The sequence below is a fragment of the Silene latifolia genome, chromosome 10, assembly GCF_048544455.1.
Source record: "Silene latifolia isolate original U9 population chromosome 10, ASM4854445v1, whole genome shotgun sequence".
Taxonomy (NCBI): Eukaryota; Viridiplantae; Streptophyta; class Magnoliopsida; order Caryophyllales; family Caryophyllaceae; genus Silene; species Silene latifolia.
Window position 1 is genome coordinate 63,105,452 of NC_133535.1, and position 19,065 is coordinate 63,124,516.

Genomic DNA, 19,065 nt, shown 5'->3' on the forward strand with positions numbered 1-19,065 from the left:
CTCTAATATGCAGGTGGTCGATCGAGTGATTAATCACTCGATCGAGTGAATCAAATTGCTACGATGTTCGATCGAGTAAGCAAAACACTCGATCGAATGATGCTCGATGAATTCCTGCAAAATGCAATTCAAACAGCCCGCAACTAACCAAAACAAGCATGCTTTGAGAAATTTTTATGGTTTTAGAACCATTTATTACAACCGAAATTGAAATAAAAACAAAATAAAAACGCCGGTTGCCTCCCCTAAGTAGCGCTAGCTTCAACAGTCCCAGCTCGACCTTCTTTTTCTTCGAGCCTTATAATTAGTTACAATCAAAGCAACTCAAAGCGCGCATCAACCTGTCAAATAGCTGCGCATGTGCTACACAAAAGCATAAGTAGCACAAAAGTGGATTACAGAAATAGGAAATAAAAATATGTAAGCATTTAAGTCTAACAAATTTCCTGTGGGCGCTCCTAAATTTATCCACAAAATATAGGAGCGCGGGAGCAATTGTCAATAAAGTAGGGCTCCATTTCAGATTAACGAATTTATAATGATAAGGACGGTGAGAAATCTTTAAATTGTGCGACCTCTCGGGAAGGGGTAAGGCATTGGGATGCGCGCAAAAAAAAGTCAACTCGAGGCAATTTACTATTAAAACAAACAATAAATAAATTATCGTTCAATACCTCAAGTTGATCACTCTCAATGACGGAATCATAGATAAAAGAATTCATTACCTCTTCCGTGCTAGAAGTGACTACCGACTCAGCTACCTCCTTGTCATCCTCAGTGGAATTCGTCCCGTAAATCGCAGCCTCAAGCGCATCCAGCTCGGCTTTGAATAGGGGAGATTCACCGTAACCGTTATCATCGTCAAAGTCGTCATCTAAATTAAGCCCAAATGACGAATTACAGCTCCCAATGACCAAATCGATCGATCGAGCGGAATTATTACTCGATCGACCAATTTCTTCCGCATTTCGCTCGATCGAGTGTGGCGAATCACTCGATCGAGGACTATCCTCCTGCATTCCACTCGATCGAGCTGTGATATCACTCGATCGAGCAAGGTCTTCTGAAAAATCACTCGATCGACCAATAATTGTCACTCGATCGAGTGATACCTCCTGTATGTTGCTGAAATCTTCGCGTGGGGTAGTGAAATATGATAGGAACTCGTCGTCCGAGTCATAGAAGTCATCCTCATCATTGGGCAACACGGTTTCCTTACGAGAAAAACTGCTCTCGATAAGATAAACCTCTTCTTCTTGCATCTCACCGCTAACCGAGCTATTTGTGACTCCGATTCGAGGATTCGAGCGTCCATATATCTATCACTCTCTTGCATTTGTGATACAAGCATTCTCGTTAAATATATCGACTCCGCGATCTCTTCTCTCTCCATCTCACCGCTAATTGAGCAACTGCAGACTCGAGCTCATCAAATCGCGAGACATATTCTTGCACTTGGAATGCAAGTTCCTCCATCAAGAATTTCAGCTCCGCAAGGTCTTCTTCTTGTATCTCAGGGGAATCTTGTTGCGGTGGCCATTGATAGGGCGGATGTGGCGGCACAACTACAGCCGCATTGTGCTCGTGAGAACCACATCTCCCGCCGTATATCACCGTCTGTTCCATAAAATGGGACATCGGTGGTGGGTCAAAGGTACTCAAGCCTTCCCTTTGACCGTCTTTCACCTAGAACTGTCTAGGTAGTACCTGTAAGGCCTATCAAAACAAAGACTAAACAAAAGATTAAAAAGACCTCAAGGAAAAATCCCCGAGGCTAAAAACAGATAAAATTAAACAAATAAATAAATAGATTGCCTCCCCGGCAACGGCGCCAAAATTTGATGCGGTCGTTCTACACCAAAAATAAAATACCTAGATTACTGCTAACAGAAGTCAGCGGCAAGTAGGGTCGATCTCCACAGGGAGGCGGTGTACTATCTATTTGTCTATCTATCTGTCTAATGTTACTAATGGGGGTTTTGATTGATTCAACTAAACTAATAGGCGAGAGAGGAAAATAAAAGGAATTAACAGCAAGAAAGGAAGAAGTATGCTAAGAGTCGGTCCACCGTGGCAGCTATCAGATCTATACTATCGGGAATATTAAGGCGATTAGACTATTGATAAGAAGAGCTATGGTCGTCACCTTTCGGTCCTTAAACCGCCCTAGAGTGTAAACAGCTTAACTTTCGCCCTCACTGCAATACCCTATTGTAATTAAGCAAGCCTTCCCTTCCAATCTTTCGATCTAGGTCGGGGTTAACTAGAATTATTGGTCTCCTGCATGCATTCATTTGACCGGATAACAATTAAATTGCCTAATACAATTCCTATCGCAAGGCTAATCTATTTAATACGCTTAAGGCATGCTACCACGGCTTCCCTAATCCTAACATACTAGGGGAAATTAGCTAGACATGGGAATGGGGGAAACAAGAAATAAAGGAGAAGAAATAAACATAAATAACAAAAGAAGAAAAGAAGAGAAAGAGTTAATACTAATTATTGATCCTAAATAAAAGCAACAAAAGAGCAAAGGTAGGGAGAAGAATAACGTGATCCCTGCCTCCGGGTAAAGAGAGATGATTACAAATGAAATCCCTAACTCCTATTTATAAGAAATTAGGAGTAGGATTAAACCTAATGACGGAATATAACTAAAAAGCCCAGCCCGTCAAAGAATATCCACTCGATCGACCACTTAAATCACTCGATCGAGTGAACTTCACTCGAAATGTACTCGATCGACCTAGAATAGTGCTCGATCGAGTAAGGGCATATAGAGAACGGTCGATCGACCATATAATCGCTTCGATCGATTGTTTATTCATCCTAAAACCACTCAATCGACTAAGAATGTCCTCGATCGAGTGATTATTAACTTCAATGACTTAGAATTCTTGTTAGTTCGCCTTGACTTGTCCTTTTAGCTCCGGAACACCTTCACGCATCTCAAGACAAAGAACATTTCCTGCTCCAAATCATCTCTTCCTCCAAATGCATGCAAAATGGACGGTAAATGGCTTGATTTCACTCCTTTCGGGTCCATACCTGCAAATAAGACATAATAACCCAAAGTAGCATATTCGGGGCATTTCGTAGCATAAAACCACGATAAAAGCATAGAAATACGTGCATAAAATAGGCTAAAAAGACTATATAAAATGCACGTATCAGTGGTTCCAGCTTGGATAAGACTGCATGGGTTACCCCTCAAATTTTGGGGAAAATGTTTGCCAACTATTGCGGGGTTAGTTGGACCTTATGTCAAGTCTAACCTGGCTACAGAGGAGAAAACTAGACTGTGATTTGCCCGTGTCATGATTGAGTTAAAAGTTGGACATCATATGCCTATTTCAGTCAAATTTTTAGATGCAGAAGGAAAGGTGATTGTTCTTCAAGTTGAATATGAATGGAAGCCCATATTGTGTGAGAAATGTAAGATCCTAGGCCATGATGGTAAGAGTTGCAGACGGGTTGCTCAGAAACAGAAAGGAGTGCCTCGTAAAAAAGTGTGGAGACCAATTGTTCCTGTTAGCACCACCATCTCAGATGTTGAATTCCCTGCACTGCAAGGTTAGTCCCCTACTGTAAAGCAGTCTAGGATTGCAGTAGTGCAGCCAGAGAACACTGCTACTCCTCTGTAAAATGCTTCAGAGACTGATACAGCTACTCAGAATGTGACACAGTCTGCTACAGAACAGGTGAAGGATATAGGTGACCCCTCCAACAGTTTGAATAATGAATAATATAGGATTCTGGAACGTTAGAGGGCTCAATAATATAAATAAACAAAAGATAGTTAAGCATTTCATTCAAAATAATGAGGTTTATTTGTTTGGTCTTTTAGAAACAAAAATAAATGGTGATAATGTGAATAATATTTCCAATAATATGTTAGAAGGGTGGTGTATGACAACAAATTGTAACTTGCATAAAAGGGGGCAGAGTTTGGATTCTTCGGTAACCTAGCATCTTTGATGTTTGGGTTCTGCAATATGATCCCCAATTTATACATGTTAAGGTGATTGTCAAAATTACTTAGAAATCTTTTTTCCTGAGTATGATATATGCTTATAATGAGGGAGTAGAGAGGAAAGATCTCTGGGCAAAGCTGGTGAATATTGCATCAAATTCTCATGGTCCATGGGTACTGGCTGGTGATTTCAATACTATTATATCTCCTGATGAACGGATGGGTGGCAATACCAAACAAGAGGATACGGATGATTTTATTGATTGCATTACCACTTGTGGAATGACTGATATTCATGCCACTGGTGCCTATTATACTTGGAAAAATAAGCAAGATGCTGCTCATAGGAAGTTTATTAGGTGGGATAGGTTTATGGTTAATCAAGAATGGTTGCATACATTCCCTGAAATGGCAGCCCATTTTCATCTTGAGGGACTTCTTGATCATAATCCTTGTGTTGTTAGGAATACCAAACTGGAAGGTAGGAAGAATCCAAGCTTTAAGTACTTCAACATGTGGAGCACTGCTCCTGATTTTATGGCTAAAGTTCAACAAGCTTGGTCTATTCAAATTGAGGGGACTATGATGTTTAGAGTAGCCAAATGTCTGAAGAACTTGAAGGGTGTACTCAAAGGCCTGAACAGGGACTGCTACTCTGATATTGAAAACAAGGCCAGTCAGGCTTGTCATGAGTTAGAAAGAATTCAATTGCTACTTAAAGATGATAATGCCAATGCTGATTTGATAACTTGGGAAGTTACTGCTCCAACTAGTGTCAGATTCTTGGCAGCTGCCAGGGATAGTTTCTTGCAACAGAAGGCCAAGACCAAGTGGATGGAGGAAAGGGACATTAATTCTGCTACTTTCATAGTGTTATTAAAAAGAGATGTTTGCAGAATAAGGTCATTCAAATTGAAAATATGCATGGCCATCTTTGTACTGATAGAGAGAGTATTCATCAGGCATTAATAGATTACTAAACTGACCTACTTGGCAGCAAGAAGTCTACTGAGTGTGTGAGAAATGAGGTCCTCCAGCAGGGTACATTCTGTTCTGATGCACATTCAGCTCTCTTAAATGCCCCAGTGACAGATGAGGAGATTAAACAAGTTGTTTTTGCTATTCCTAAGGACAAGGCCCCTGGTCCTGATGGCTACACCAGTGGGTTTTTTAAAGACACTTGGGACACTAATGGACCTGATATATGCTATTCTATCAAGGAATTCTTTAGGAATGGCCAGTTACTTTCTCAGATCAATGCGACTAATATCACTCTTATTCCTAAATGTGAAAGACCTATCACAGTCAAGCACTTTAGGCTATTGCCTACTGTAACCTGCTTTACAAGGCCATCTCCAAACTTCTGTGCAACAGGTTAGCATTGGTACTGCCTGATATAATTCATGATAACCAGGGAGCTTTTATTAAAGGTCGTTCTATCATTGAAAATGTCCTAATTTGTCAGGACATTGTTCATATGTATGCTATAAAAAGTGCCCCCCCAAGATGCATGTTTAAAATTGACCTACAAAAGGCTTATGACACACTAGAGTGGGACTTTGTAGAACAAATGCTGTATGGGTTACAATTTCCTGAACACTTTGTCCACCTGGTTATGAGCTGTATCAGGTCTCCCTCCTATACTCTATCCCTTAATAGAAATCTGTTTGGCTACTTTAAGGGCAGAGGGGACTCAGACAGGGTGATCCCATCTCTCCCCTATTGTTCACCTTATGTATAGAATACCTTACCAGGATCATCAAATTTGCTACTTGGTCGTGTTCCCTTGTGAGGGTTTAGTTTTCGGTACTTGTCATTCGGAGCACCTAGACCGAAACACAATTTATAACTTCACAAACAACTCTACAATTAGTAAAGAGGCAAGTAAAGGTCGGATCCCAAGGGACGGGAATTGAGATGAGATTTTCAATTGCAACTAGCGGTGTCTAAGGGTGTCACAATTTGGGGTTTGAAGTAGAAGATCACTAAACTAAATAGCAATAAAAGTAAACAAGCAAGATGATTAAAAAGGGGTGTAAACAATTGATAAAAGGCACTAGGGTGCCATGGGGTCATAGGGGATTCATCGGAATTGATCATACAAACATATTCTCAAATTATAAGCAAGCAATTATTATTGTGATGGATCGAGTTGGTTTATATCTTACAATCCTAGGAAAGTTTGGGTCCGGGCCGATCGATTAGATTGTACAACACCTACAAGTCGACTTAATCTTCCCTACTCAACTATATGCATGGTCTAATGAGACTCGAGTTGGTTTATGTCTTACAAGTCTCATTGAAAAGATAGGTGATGGGTAAAAAATGCAAGGATTCATAAGCTCGCATTTCATCAAACATAACATGTGCATAAGTTGAGATCACAACAAGCAAGCAAATAAACTATGAAAACATATTAATTTAAGCATGAATCATCCCTCGTGTTGGTTTCCCATAATTACCCATTAACCCTAGCTAAGGAAACTACTCACTCATTATCATGTTGAACATACTAGCAAGGTTGTCAATCATACCAACAAAGTAAAACATGATGATTAAATGAAGATAATTAACAATAATTAAAAAGGTATTAAGAGAATTATACCTACTAATGATTCCAATAATAAAGCAAAGAATAATAAAAGTACTTGATGATTGATTGGAAGGTTGTCAATCTCCCAATTATAACCCAAATAATCCTCAATTACCTAAAACAAAGGATGAACAAGAGAGAGATTAAGGAAATGAAACTTGTATTAAGACTTGATTAAATGTTGATTACAAGATTAAAGAGAGATTTGATTGATATTAACTACACTAAAGATTGCTAAGAAGAACATGCTAATCTAATTAGACTAATGGGGTATTTATAGTGGGGATTAGTTATCTAGATTAGGGTTTACTAAGGGCTTAAATGATGATTAAGTCCTTAAGGAATCGCCGGTCTCAAGGGAGACTCCGGTCTCCTTTTCGCCGGTCTTAGAAAAATATGTGCATCCTTCCTTGAAACTTGTAGAAGACGAAATGGCTGACACACAATCCGAGCGTCCGGGGCACGGGACGGGCGGATTGTGGGCTTGTTGGACGAGCGGATTCAAGGGAAGTTGGGCGGATTGGGGTGATTCTGGACGGGCGTCCAGCTGGGGAAGACGCTCGGATTGCCTTTGTTGGACGGGCGGCTTGTGGACAATCCGCTCGGATTGTCTTACAGCTACTTTCATTCTTCTTTTCTTCCTTTCTCTTCATAAAATCCTTGAGGATTTCCTCGGGGATGCAAGGATCTTTTCTCATCATTGCCCATCTACTATAATATGTACAAAGGCCTTCTTATCTTGACTTCTCTTTGATGCTTGGTCATTGAATTCAATCAATTTAGCTCTATTTTGCCATGAAAATGCAAGGTTTTCACTCCTTTCCTACCAAGGAAACAAAACCTCAAAGAATATGCAAAACAAAGGACTAAAGACAATAAATAACCCAAATATGCACTAAAAAGCATGGGAACAAGGCTAATTCGGGGACTAAATATGCTCTAATTATGGTCACATCACTACTGCTAGATGGCCCTTTCATTATCATCCCAGCTGCAAGCCTCTCAAGCTCACCCATCTGATGTTTGCAGATGATCTACTGTTATTTTGCAAGGGAGATACTCCTTCTATCATGCTCCTTATGAAAGCGTATACCTCATTTTCTAATGCTTCTGGCTTGAGTATGAACAGTGCTAAATCTAAGATATTTTTTAATGGAATGCAAGATGATATCAAAGCAGGCATCAAGTCAGTGACTGGTTTTACTGAAGGAGTTATGCCATTTAGGTACTTAGGGGTGCCTATTCAACCTGGTAAGATATCCAAGAAAGAATGCACTTCTCTGACTGAAAAAATGGTTTCAAGGTTAGGGGATTGGGAGCAAAGACGTTATCATATGCTGGCAGGGTCACCTTAATCAATTTTGTCCTCAATACTCTATATAATTACTGGGCTCAAATGTTTATCATTCCTCAAAGTGTCATTAAACGGATTGAATTAATATGCAGGAATTACTTATGGGATGGCAGTCCTGATTTCCATAGAGTTCCTCTGGTGGCTTGGGACAAGGTTACTGCTTCAAAAAAGGAGGGTGGATTAGGGATCAAAAAAGCAGACATTCGGAACATTGCTACTATTGGTAAGCTTGTAAACTAGATCCATTCCAAGGCTGATAGACTGTGGATCAAGTGGGTTAATGCTATTTACATAAAAGATCAGAACTGGCAGGAGTATACTCCCCCTACTGACAGTACTTTGGTCTGGAAGAATATCTGCAAAGTGAAAGATAAGCTTAAAGATGGTTTTGTGAATGGAAGCTGGGATCATCACCCTAAGGGTTATACAATAAGGAGTAGCTATGACTGGCTCTGCCCTGAATAGGCTGCAGTAGTATGGTCTCCTATTGTTTGGAATAATTGGAATGTCCCTAAGCATTCCATGATTACCTGGTTAATGATGCATAATGGGATGAATGTAAACGAGAAGTTATTCAAATTAGCCTGCTGTAATAATGATTTATGTACGTTGTGTGGGGCTCAAACTGAGACTGTGGAACATGTATTCTCTGAATGTGTTTATAGCTGCAGAATTAAAGCTCAGTTGACTCAGTGGTTTGAAGGGAGTGTCCCTGATACGATTACTCTAGCTACTGAGCACCAGAAGTTAGTCCTTTGGAAAGCTAGAGTCACTTGTCTTACTGCCTACCATTATTACGTTTGGTACCAAACAAACAATGCCAGAATAAATGGTTGTCTGATGCGACCTGAACTGGTGGCTAAGAGACATGAGGAAGATGCTATTAGGCGGATTAAAGCTAAGTTTGGGGGTTCTAATGTGGGTCTTGAATGGCTATGGAATCAGACAAGTTAATTAGGCATTCCTTTGTGTTTGTGGGGGGTTCGAACCCTTACTTGTTTGTAATTATTGGAAGTTTTTTATTTTTATATATATATTCACATTTTCACCAAAAAAAAAAAGAAGAAAAGAAGAAATGGCACGCTGGACTAGGATCCGAGCGTCTCACCTATCGGGACGCTCGTCCAGAAGCTCCACAATCCGAGCGTCCAAGCTGCCAGGCCGCTCGTCCACCGCCTACACAATCCGCTCGTCCCGACCTTTTGGACGCTCGAATTGTCCTCCAGTGCAATACGTCCTCTTCTTTCTCCATTCGAGATGCGCATATTTTTGAAAGACTAGCGAAAAGGAGACCCGCATCTTTTCTTGAGAGGAGCGATTCCTCAAGGACTTAATCGTCATTTAAGCCCTTAGTAACCCTAATTTGTGCACCTAATCCCCATTATAAATACCCCATTAGTCTAATTAGATTATCATGTTCTTCTTATCATTCTTTAGTGTAGTCTATATTATTCTTATCTCTCTTTAATCTTGTAATCAACTTTTAATCAAGCATTAATACAAATCTCATTTCCTTAATCTCTCTATTGTTCATCCTTTATTTTGGGTAATTGAAGATTATTTGGGTTTATTTGGAGGATTGACAACCTTCCAATCATTCATCAAGTACTTCTATTATTCTTTGCTTATTATTTTGGAATCATCATTAGGTATAATTCTCTTAATCCCTTTTTAATTATTGTTAATAATCTTTACTCATTCATCTTGTTTTGCTTTGTTGATATGATTGACAACCTTGTTAACATGTTAAACTTGATAATGAGTGAATAGTTTCCTTAACTAGGGCTAATAGGGAATTAGTGGAAACCAACATGGGGGATGATTCATGCTTAATCTAATATGTTCACATAACTTATTTGCTTGCTTGTTGTGATCTCAACTTATGTACATGTTATGTTTGATAAAATGCGAGCCTATGAATCCTTGCATTTTTTACCCATCACTTACCTTTTCAATGAGACTTGTAAGACATAAACCAACTCGAGTCTCATTAGACCATGCATATAGTTGAGTAGGGAGGATTAAGTCGACTTGTAGGTGTTGTACAATCTAATCGATTCGGCTCCGGGACCCAAACCTTCCTAGGATTGTAAGATATAAACCAACTCGATCCTATCACAATAATAATTGCTTGCTTATAATTTGAGAATATGTTTGTATGATCAATTCCCATGAATCCCCTATGAATCCATAAAAACCCTAGTGCTTTTAATCAATTGTTTACATCTCATTTTAGTCATCTTGCTTGTTTACTTTTATTGTTATTTAGTTTAGTGATCTTCTTATCTCAACCTAAATTGTGACACCCCTAGACACCACTACTTGCAATCGAAAATCCTACATCAATACCTGTCCCTTGGAATCCGACCTTTACTTGCCTCTTTACTAGTAGTAGAGTTGTCTGTGAAGTTATAAATATTGTTTTGGTCTAGGGGCTCCTAACGACAAGTAACCGAAATCTAAGCTCAAAGCGGACCGACCAAAAATGGCGCCGTTGCCGGGGACGGTGTTAACTTGATTTGATTTTCTTTAATTGTTATTAGTTGTGTCTTTCTTTGCCTTGGGGAAGTTTAACTCCTCAAGGTTTGTTCTAATTGTTTTTGAGTTGTTTGATATTTTGCATGTCCAGAAGATCATAAGGTAACTTGTTACCCATTGATCACGAAATTGAAAGGACTTTGACAACCAATAGAAGACTTGCTAGAAATACTTTGAGAGGTATTGGTGAGGTTGTAGATATTCAACCAAATACTATTGAGTTCATCAACCCTTTTGCAAGAGAAGGTGAGGAGAACCCAACACAAAATCAACCACACAATCATCCCACAATGCCTAAGTTTTCATCACATTCCATACCAACCGAGGAGAACCTACCCAATGGAACTCCCACACCGCAACACTTAACCGAAAATTTCATTGCAAAATCCGCATTTATCCAATTAGTCGAAAGAAGCCAATTTGGGGGGATACCTAGTGAAGACCCTCAATCTCACATGGAGACTTTTTGTGACTATTGTGATGCAATTTCACAAACCGGAGTGACTCAAGACCAAATTCGATGGGTCTTATTTCCTTTCTCTCTAATTGGTACCACGAAACAATGGTTGAAGAGCCTTGATAAGGCTACTCTTGGAAATGACTCTTGGAAGAAGTTGGCTCTACCTTTCTACAAAAAGTTCTACCCTCCGGAAAAGACTAACATGCTAAGAGCCCAAATCACGGGTTTTAAGCAAATGGACGAAGAATCTTTATATGAAGCTTGGGAACGATTCAAAGGAACATGTCGCTCATGTCCTCATCATGGACTTAGCGAGTGGTTCTTGGTAAAACAATTTTGGAATGGTCTTTATGTAGACTCAATAAACATTCTCAACATGGGATCAAATGGTATGTTCACCGAAGTTGATGATAATCAAACTTGGAACAGGATTGAGGAAGTGGCGGTCCATAATTCACAATATATTAGACCTCGCAAGGCTACTAGAGGAGGAAAGTATGAAGTGGACTCTATTACTCAATTGGGTGCTCAACTTAGTGCTCATATTGATACCATCAACTTGAAGTTTGAAAAAGCTATGGCTAAGCTTGAAGAAGCCTCAAAATCACCAAAGCAACATGTTAATGCCATGGTAGCATCTTCATCGATTCCAAGTGGGATATGTGAGAATTATGGAACTTTGGGACATGACCAAAGTGAATGTAGGGGAACAAGTGATCAAGTGAATGCTTTTCAAGCATACAAAAGTGGTACCCCTTATTCCAACTATTACAATGAAAACACCAAATTCCATCCAAATCTCTCATACAAAAGCCAAAATGTTCAAAACCCTCAACCAACATACACCCCACCTCCCATGAGAAACCAAAATCAAAGACCTTTTTACAACCAAAACCAAGGTTATCAAAATCAAACTCCATACAATCAACAAAATGACCAAGGTTTTGATGTTCAAAAACAGGTCCTCCAAACGCAAAATAATCAACAAGAATTTTTCACTCAAATGCAAAAAGATAGCCAAGCAAAAGATATCACCATCAACAACATTCTAGCCCACACAAAAATGTTGGAAACCCAAATGACCCAACTAGCATCTTCAAGCTCTCAAAGACAAAAGGGGCAATTACCACCTCAAAGTAATCCCCCAAGACATGAAACGGTTAGTGCCATCCACTTGAGTAGTGGTACAAGATATGAAGGGCCAAAGAAGCAAGTTGAGGATGAAGTTGTAGAGGCTAGTGACAAGGAAAGAGTTGTGCAAAACTCTAGGGAAGAAGAACCCACCAATCAAGAAGTTTCAAAGAAAAGTGAAGAAAAGGCCAAAGAGAAGGAGCCCATCGTGATTAGACTTCCATTCCCGAGTCGTGAAGCTAAGCCTAAGTTTGATGACCAACATGGAAAATTTATGGAGATTGTGAAGAATTTAGAAGTCTCGATTCCTTTCACGGAATTGATCAATCACGTTCCGGCCTATGCAAAGTACATGAAGGACATCCTTACGAAGAAGGAATCAATCCGGAAGCTTGAGACTATCGCCTTCACTAATGTGAGTAGTGCCATCCTTCAAGGGAGTTCACCTCCAAAGCTCAAGGATCCGGGAAGTTTCTCCATTCCGTGCACTATTGGTGACACTACAATCAACAAAGCTTTATGTGACCTTAGGGCAAGTGTTAGTGTCATGCCATATTCGGTTAGCAAGAGGCTGGGAATGGGAGAACTCAAATGCACCAACATCACGCTTCAAATGGTAGATAGATTGACAAAGACACCTTTAGGAGCATGGGAAGATGTTCCTGTGAGAATTGGAAAATTCTTCATCCTGTGGATTTCGTTATTGTTGACATGGAAGAAGACTCAAACATTCCTATTATCTTAGGAAGACCTTTCTTGCACACCACGGGAGCGGTGATCGATGTGAAGCATGGAGAGCTCACCCTTGAAGTGGGAGATGAAACCATCACTTTCAATCTTGACAAGACCATGAGAGCTCCCCGATTGCATGAGCCATGTTTTATGGTTGATCACTATAGCCGGAAAGATGATAGGAAGAAGTTAGAATTTCAATAGAGAAAGAAAGTGGATGATGCTCCATCAAAAGAGCAAGTAAATTGCAACAATGAGAGCTTTAAAATCTCACCTATGACAAGTGAAGAGGAAGGCCTCATTGGACAAGACAATAAAGAAGGAGAGTTGTCTTTATCAACTCAAGACATTTTTAGTGATCAAGTAGACGAAGTTTGCGATCTTTGGGATGATGAGCTCGAAGGGATATTCAATCCCTATATTGGTAATGCTATGACCCAAGACCATCATGGAGAACAACAAGTGCAAAGATCTATTGAGGACCTTTATCATGATAATGAGCAAGCTTTTGACTACTTCTTCAAGGTGTTAAGTAACATCAACAACACCTTGAACATGCCCCCTTGACATCTCACATTGGAATGAGAGTTTGGTGGAGTCCTCCCTAAACCACTATTTTTAAATATTCTAACTCCCTAACTTACATTTCAATTATTACATTGAATTTTTGTCATTTTTGGATTTATTTTTTTGTGCCTTGATCAAGATATTCATCATTTTGAGAGAAGTGAGGGAGGGACTTATGATTTTATTGATGTGTAGTGCTTTACCTTAGTGTGGGGATAGCAATTGCCTAGGCTATTCATGCCTTTCTAGTGCCCCTACAATGAAGAACATGAGAATTGAAGAATGAAAATGACACGGGTTACGAATTACCCACGGATGGACCTGGATCCGTGTGGCCAAGGAAGAATCCGAGCGGCCAAATGGACAATCCGCTCGTCCTGAAGAAACCCTAGCGTCCAAGTTACCAGACGCTCGTCTGGTAGAGCTGCAGAAATCAAAAATCTGGTCTGACTGTGAATCCGAGCGTCTCAGCTGAGAAATCGCTCGTCTCATTCTGGACGGTCGTCCTTCAAGAAAGACGCTCGTCTTTTGCTGCAAAATTTTGGGATTTTATACTGTAAAGGAATCCGAGCGTCCACCTAGAAAGACGCTCATCTCACCACGAAGAATCCGCTCATCTTTCCAGGAATCTGCTCGTGCTGTGGCGTCTTTTCCTGAGCCAAATTTTGAAGAATCTGAGCGTCCCAACACCTGGTCCGCTCGTCTTCCCCTGCAGTTTCAAATGTAACGGGTCTTTTTAAAACCCTCTTGTCCCATTCATTATCATTTCTTCAACATAAAAACACTACCCAAAACCCAAAAACCCCAAAACCCTCATCCTCTCCATCAACAAAAACAAATTTCCTCAACCAAACACAACCAAATCAAATCCAAACTTCCTCACAATAAAAATTAATCACTCCTTTTGCAACAACAAGTGATTCAAACACCAAAATCTTCAAACCTTTGAGTCGATTTTCAAGATACAAAGCAACATTCTTTTCATCCTAAATCGATTTGGGTATCACTAAAAATTGAAGATTTCAATCTTTCATTGGTGTAATCAAGCAAAGGAGAATGACAAGAACTAAAGGAGGCAACAAGGCACCCCAAAAGAAGACACTTTCCAAAAGGTAATTGGCTCTTCAAGCAAGACTAGTATCAAAGGCATTGGTAGTCCATGAGGAAAGGTTGGAGGTTCAAGAACAAAATCCCCCTTGGAAGCTACTACTTCAAATCCGGTCATTGAACAATTATCCAATTATCCAGAGGTAATTTTCACTTCCGACTCCCATCGGGAGAAATTCATTCACTTTGCTAAGAAAACCATCATGACTACTAAGTTTATTTGCGAAGATGCATTGTCAAAGTTGGGTTTCTTTGAACAAACCAAAACCTTCTTTGAGTCTATGGCATTGGGTAAATTATTTACAATGAAAGAATTGACATACCCCTCCCTCACCTTGGAATTTTTAAGTTCTTTGAAAGTCACAAGGGTGGAAACTCGAACCAACATCGAGTTTCGTCTTGAAAAGGTTGATAGACGCATAACTTATGGCGAATTGGGTAAGATATTAGACCTTAGTGATAACCCGATATATACAAAGATTCCTATCAAGTGTGACCCCGCTCCTCTTTGGATGGCAATTTCTGGAAAGAAATTCATACGCTTTCATGATTGTCGTGCTCTCTTAGTCCACCATCCGGGCATTAGAGTATGTCATAAGGTCATTGGGAATACTTTGATAGCAAGAAATGGCACAAACCATCTTACCAAACTCGATTGTACTCTTCTTGAGTCGGCCTTGAACATTGGGAGGGAATTTACCAAGCCATACAATGCTCTCAGACTTTTGGTTGAACGATGGCTTAATGTCGATTGTGGCAAAGAAGGCACCGCCTTTATTGTCAATGGAGGACTAGTTACCCATTTGCCTAAGCATTTCAACCGGAATTTCAACAAAAACAACACTTATGTGCCGGTTAAAGGAGGCCATCTCATTGATATGGACACCATGATTCACAAGTTTAAGTGGGTCAAGCACGACACTCTTGACAACAAATATGGGTGGTTAACAAATGAAGCTAGATCCATCACCTTGCCTTCCAAAACTTTCCGATTGAATGTTCACCGATCAAACTACCTTCTCCCACTCTCCGAACAGACCGAGTATATCATTCAACAACAAAGTGGCGAAATTTTTGAACCCTCCTCCTCCATTATCACCCCACCTTACCCATTTGAATACCACTAGTTCAAACCCAATGATGTCGAAGTGGGAAATGATTACTTGACTCTACTCATGAGGGAAATGCATAAGCAAGCTTACAATGATAGAGTGGATGCTTACAAGGCCCAATATACGCCCCTCCTACATCTAGCTAGGCAAGGACTTCTTGATCCGTCTTGTCCTTTGCCTAGTTGGGCGGATAGGGAAGTATTCTTTCCTAGCATTTCTAGTGGTGGTAGACCGGGTGGAGAGGAGATGGTTGTTGAAGAGGGCGGTGACCAAGAAGGAGAAGAAGATGAGGTTCAAGAAAAATAAGTCCAAGAAGAGGAAGAGGAAAGTGAGGAAGAACAAGCAAGCGAAAGTGAGAATGGACATGATTCCACATCTATAGAGGTTGGTGATGCCTCAAGCAAGGAAGATGATGATAATGATGATACGATGGGTGAGGATTAGCAAACTTTTGGAGGCTCCTACATTCTTACACCTCCCTTATGGTTTGTCTACTTCTCTTGTTTTTCTTTTATCTTGATCATTTTATTGGAGTCCTAGCAACATTGGAGGACTAACACCTTAGCAACATTAAGGTGTTCATTATTATTGTTCCCGACTTGTAAAATCCAAAATGACAACCATTAGTTTCATGCATTGCATTCCATGTGCATGAACTCCCCCGAAATTCATGACATTAGAAATAATGTCTATTTTGGTTTGGGGAAGTCCATGCATATGCATCGGGAGCTAATCTAAATTATGCTCTCCGCCATAACAAAAACACATGCATCATGTAGTGTAGTTTAGTGTCGTTTGCATTTAGTTTAGAAATCATGCATATTCATTGCATAATTTTCTATCGTATTGGCCATCGAGGACAATGCCCATACTAGTGTGGGAATGGGAAATTCTAACTTAACTTTTATACAAAATCCAAAAAAAATTCGAAAAATCCAAAAAAAAAAATTGAAAAATTGAAAATCCAAAAACAAGTTCATTTCCTTTGTAGTATAGTCTTGTATATATTGTTTTGTATATATTGTGTTTGTTCATCCTTGTTCACATTGATTGAATACGCCACATCCGAGACATGAGGATATTGAAGACCGCATGGTATTATCTTTCCAATCTCCTTTTTCCTCTTTATGTTAATGACTATGTGGCTTTATTTTGATTGATGCGGTATAAACAATGTGAATTTAGGACTTGCATTTAGATTATTTGGCATACTAGTTGGTAGAAGCATATGCATTAGCATGTATATATGTTAGTTGCATCATGGCATATAGATTGCATGTTAGGAAAATTTTGCGAAACCGTCTATTTGGGAAGCTTGACAAGTATATATAGGCCCTTAGATGCTTTTTCTTCTTAAGACTTTGCTTGTTAGAATACTTGTAAAACACCTTAGGATGTGTCATGCTAGTATCCTTTGACCCATGGATTAAGGCCTAGTCAAGAGTACCTTATGGTCCGATGACTCCTTGGCTACCGTTTATTACAAGGTGACCCTTGAAACCATGCAACCATCATCCATGTTCTACCACATTTTGTCATCTAAGGGAATGGGCACAAAAATTGTTCAAATATTTGAGTTCAAGAAATGAAATGAAAAGTCAAAAAGTTTGGAAATTGCATCAAATGAAAAGAGGAGCAAAAATAGACTCTTAATGCTTCAAATACAAGCACCCTCACTACAAATGAGGTGACTTGGAAAATGCAAAAAGTTGAAATTTGTCAATTATTGAAATGCCAAACATCATAAGAAATGGCAAAAAGAAAGTGTTCTCAAATGTCAAATGCCACAAGAAATTGGGGGGGAAAAACATCAACAAAAGCAAACTCTCAAAATGAAACTAAAAAACTATTGATCCCTTTTCCATCGTATCCACTTTTGTGCATGGTAGAGAGGGGACGATGCTTCTTCTTGTCTAGGCAAGAGGGGGAATTCCGCGATCCTCCAGTATTTCTAAAACCATAGGGAGTCTACTCTTGACGAAAGTATTTAACGATTGAGGACAAAGGTACCCTAGCTTGACACAACTTGGAGGTGATTTATTGGTATCCTTCTAGGCTTAGTAGTTTGAAGAAACCATATCTATGAAGGAGTGTGTACCCTTAGATTGATTCCCCTTTAGATAATTTCCGGCACTTAGATGAGGAAAGTGGCTATTTTTTTTGTAGATGCATCCATTACTTGATTTTGTGTGCTTTAATGATTGGATGTGTCGCCATTTTGGCAAGACCCACCTTGCCTTGCAAGAAGGTATCCTACCTCATGGTTGTCTTGTTGTGAGTTGAAGGGGCGGAGTGAGACCCGCTAATTGTCTCATATCAGCTATATGAGTAGGTTAGGTTAAATAAGGGTCCTAGTTTTTGTCACCTCTTTACTCGGGATGAGCAAAGGTTCTGTTTGGGGATATTTGATGTCATCAATATTTGAGCATATTTAGTCCCCGAATTAGCCTCGTTCCTATTCTTTTTAGTGCATATTTGGGTCATTTACTATCTTTAGTCCTTTGTTTTGAATATTCTTTGAGGTTTTGTTTCCTTGGTAGGAGAGGAGTGCAAACCTTGCATTTTCATGGCAAAATAGAGCAAAATTGATCGAATCTAATGACCAAGCATCAAAGAGAAGACAAGACTAGAAGGCCTTTGTACATAATGTAGTACATGGTCAATGATGAAGAAGATCCTTGCATCTCCGACAAAATCCCGAAGGATTGTTGCTAGAAGAAAAGAAGAAAAGAAGAAATGGCACGCTGGACTAGGATCCGAGCGTCTCACCTATCGGGACGCTCGTCCAGAAGCTTCATAATCCGAGCGTCCAAGCTGCCAGGCCGCTTGTCCACCGCCTACACAATCCGCTCGTCCCGACCTTTTAGACGCTCGGATTGTCCTCCAGTGCAATACGTCCTCTTCTTTCTCCATTCGAGATGCGCATATTTTTGAAAGACTAGCTAAAAGGAGACCCGCATCTTTTCTTGAGAGGAGCGATTCCTCAAGGACTTAATCGTCATTTAAGCCCTTAGTAACCCTAATTTGTGCACCTAATCCCCATTATAAATACCTCATTAGTCTAATTAGATTATCAAGTTCTTCTTATCAATCTTTAGTGTAGTCTATATTATTCAAATCTCTCTGTAATCTTGTAATCAACTTTTAATCAAGCATTAATACAAATCTCGTTTCCTTAATCTCTCTATTGTTCATCCTTTATTTTGGGTAATTGAAGATTATTTGGGTTTATTTGGAGGATTGGCAACCTTCCAATCATTCATCAAGTACTTCTATTATTCTTTGCTTATTATTTTGGAATCATCATTAGGTATAATTCTCTTAATCCCTTTTTAATTATTGTTAATCATCTTTACTCATTCATCATGTTTTGCTTTGTTTATATGATTGACAACCTTGTTAACATGTTAAACATGATAATGAGTGAATAGTTTCCTTAACTAGGGCTAATAGGGAATTAGGGGAAACCAACATGGGGGATGATTCATGCTTAAT

The 19,065-nt window shown here is 39.6% G+C and overlaps 1 non-coding gene across 1 annotated transcript; it reads right to left on the reverse strand.

The window, feature by feature from the left end:
- Positions 1 to 11,123: 11,123 nt before the first annotated feature.
- Positions 11,124 to 11,230, reverse strand: LOC141610211 (small nucleolar RNA R71). The gene has a single exon (XR_012528105.1). It is a non-coding gene; the product is annotated as a small nucleolar RNA R71 (small nucleolar RNA).
- Between the last annotated feature and the right edge of the window lie 7,835 nt (positions 11,231 to 19,065).